We start from the raw sequence: 2,651 nt of genomic DNA, 5'->3' as shown, positions 1-2,651 counted from the left end.
AAATATGTCAAACAGTTCAAACAGCTTCTTCTGAAGAATTAAAAGGCATAAAATTATAATATTTGGCTGGTGACTTCCCGGGATAGAGCTCACCAAAGTTTGCAAATGAAAATGACCTCAACCTACTTTAGAGGTCACAGAGGTCAACAACATTTTAATGGATTTGTTCTTGAGAACTAAAAGGAATGGATTCATAAGATTTGACTGGTAGCTTTTTGGAATAGAGCTAACAAATTTAAGGAAAATTATATTGACCTACTTACAAGATCACAGGGAAAAATATGTCAAGCAACTTCTGAAGAAGAATCAAAAAGCATAGAATCTTATAATAATATTTTGCTGGTAGTTTCAACAGATGGAGACAACAAAGTTTGCAAGGGAAATATTTTTAGTGCAATATAATATTTAATGAGAATATTTTGCTATGACTGCTTAAATATTCAGGTGAGCGATACAGGCCCTCTTGGGCCTCTTGTTTATTTTGCGATATAAATGAGCCCTTGAATTTTCAAAATTTGTCTTGAAAAAACCTTGAAAAGTCCTTAAATTTTGAGGTCAAAAGTTTGTATGAACCATGAATTGAAGGTTCCCAATGGTTCCTATTTTCACATTTCAAATTATGGGGATGATTGGAAAACCAAGATGGCCGGCAGGTGGTGATATTGAATTTGGGAGTGAAAGCTTCTTAGCCCTATATTGCTCAAAAAGTATTGGAGGGATTTTTCTCAAATTTCACATAATGCTTCCTCTTGTTCTTAGTTATGTGTATCAAATCGTATTGGCTGGCCATTTTGTTACAGTTTAGGTTAGTAATCGCTATTTCTCAGAATTTACTGGAGGAATTTTTCTCAAATTTGTAATGTAGGTTCCCCTTGGTTATGCATGTTAACACTTGAGGTTGATCAAAAGATTGATTAAGATGTCTGACAGGCAAACTGATCAAACAGATAAGAGAAAAGAAAAGAACCAACTGACATAGAATTAATGAAGATGGTACAATTGGGGGTGCCAAGTTCCCTCTGGGATCTCTCGTTATATGTGTACATATGCTATGGTATAGTATAACCTCTCAACATTTTGCTGTATATCATGATAGTATTTTACTGTATGATTAAGAGAGAAAGTGCTTTCTCTGGTAGACTATATTAAACAACTCATTTATAAAAAATATGAGTTTTTTTTTATCGGGATGAGTGTAGTTTTGTTAGGTTTCTGTATATACGACCCTAGCCAGTATGGCTGTGTTTATAAGGACAATTAGTCATTTTATAGTGCAGCATATCACTTGATGCATGTTCGAGGTTGCAATGGTTATCTGCTGCATTCCGTGGCGGTCACATGACCTGCCCTGTGCCTATCATGGAGCCTGTAACACATGAACAGAAAGTCAACAAGTGGCATATTGGATGTCTTCATCATAATGTCCGTATCATCTTCTGGATCCCAAGAATTTGTTTTAATAAATTGTTTACACAGACAAAACTGATGGCGAAATGCACTTACACAATCCATATGTCTTCCGACATCATAAATAGAAACTATCTTGGTCAGGTTAGATTTTGTTTGGTTGTGACATCACTAAAAGAAGCAATATTTTGATATCATGCAATATGAGACATGGACGTTGGAGTTTCTGGAATATTCCAAAACTCATTCACCCCTAAAGACACACCTGAACCTGAACTTCAAAGGTTGGAATAGTTCATTATGAAATTTCTGGGGTGAATGAGTTAAAGAACTTTCATAAATTCAATTGTTCCTTTATAAATTTAAAGCATTGTTGCAAAGTTTAAATAGAAAATTTCTATGCTTGAAACTTTTCCTTTAACTTCAGCTTCTGGTATGTTTCAAAAGAAAAAAGAAATTAATTGGGAATTGTTTTTAATTTAGGAATGTCTTATGTTGTATTGATTAGTGTCATGATAATGAACAGGCTGTGGTACTCTTTGATATGAGATATACCGGTATATTCTGATATCGTTGCTGTCATTTGGGTACAGGAATTGGTGGCTTTGTGGTCTGGAACAGATTGGGATGAAAACCAAACCAACAGTTCATGTTCATGGATAAGTGAACTTTTTTGTCACTATATTCAAATATTTTGGACAAAATCCCCTTCCCAATTGTCTTACAGATGGATAATACGTTGTCCCATACTGAAGGAAATTTGATTCCTTACTTTAATGTCAATTAATATTTTATTAAGTCGAATAAAAGGATAAAAAAGAAAATTTCAATGGTAGAAATGATGAGATTTGACGTGCCATTTTTAGCTCACCTGGCACGAGGTGCCAAGTGAGCTTATGCCGTGGCGCCTCATCCGTCCGTCCGTCCGTCCGTCGGTCATCGTCCGTCAACTTTTCCTTTAAACAACTTCTTATGAAGAACGGACAGGCCTAGAGTCATGATATTTGGTTGAAAGCTTCGTTGGTAGGAGCCCTACAAAGTTTGAGAACGAAAATGACCTTGACCTACTTTCAAGGTCACAGGGGTCAAATATGTCAAAAACTTCAAACGACTTCTTCTAAAGAACTAAAAGGTATAGAATCTTCATATTTGGCTGATGGCTTCCTGGGATAGAGCCCAACAAAGTTTGAGAATGAAAATGACCTTGACCTACTTTCAAGGTCACAGGGGTCAAATGTGTCAAA

General features: G+C 35.6%; 1 protein-coding gene across 2 annotated transcripts in view; it reads left to right on the top strand.

The window, feature by feature from the left end:
• Positions 1-2,651, top strand: part of LOC110443309 — a 365,314-nt gene that overhangs the window by 122,000 nt on the left and 240,663 nt on the right. The gene's annotated exons all lie outside the window — the stretch shown is intronic.

This window comes from Mizuhopecten yessoensis, unplaced genomic scaffold, assembly GCF_002113885.1.
Source record: "Mizuhopecten yessoensis strain PY_sf001 unplaced genomic scaffold, ASM211388v2 scaffold716339, whole genome shotgun sequence".
In the NCBI taxonomy this organism is placed as follows: Eukaryota; Metazoa; Mollusca; class Bivalvia; order Pectinida; family Pectinidae; genus Mizuhopecten; species Mizuhopecten yessoensis.
Note: the sequence above shows the minus strand (reverse complement) of the source record. Positions and strands in the feature narration are given on the sequence as shown.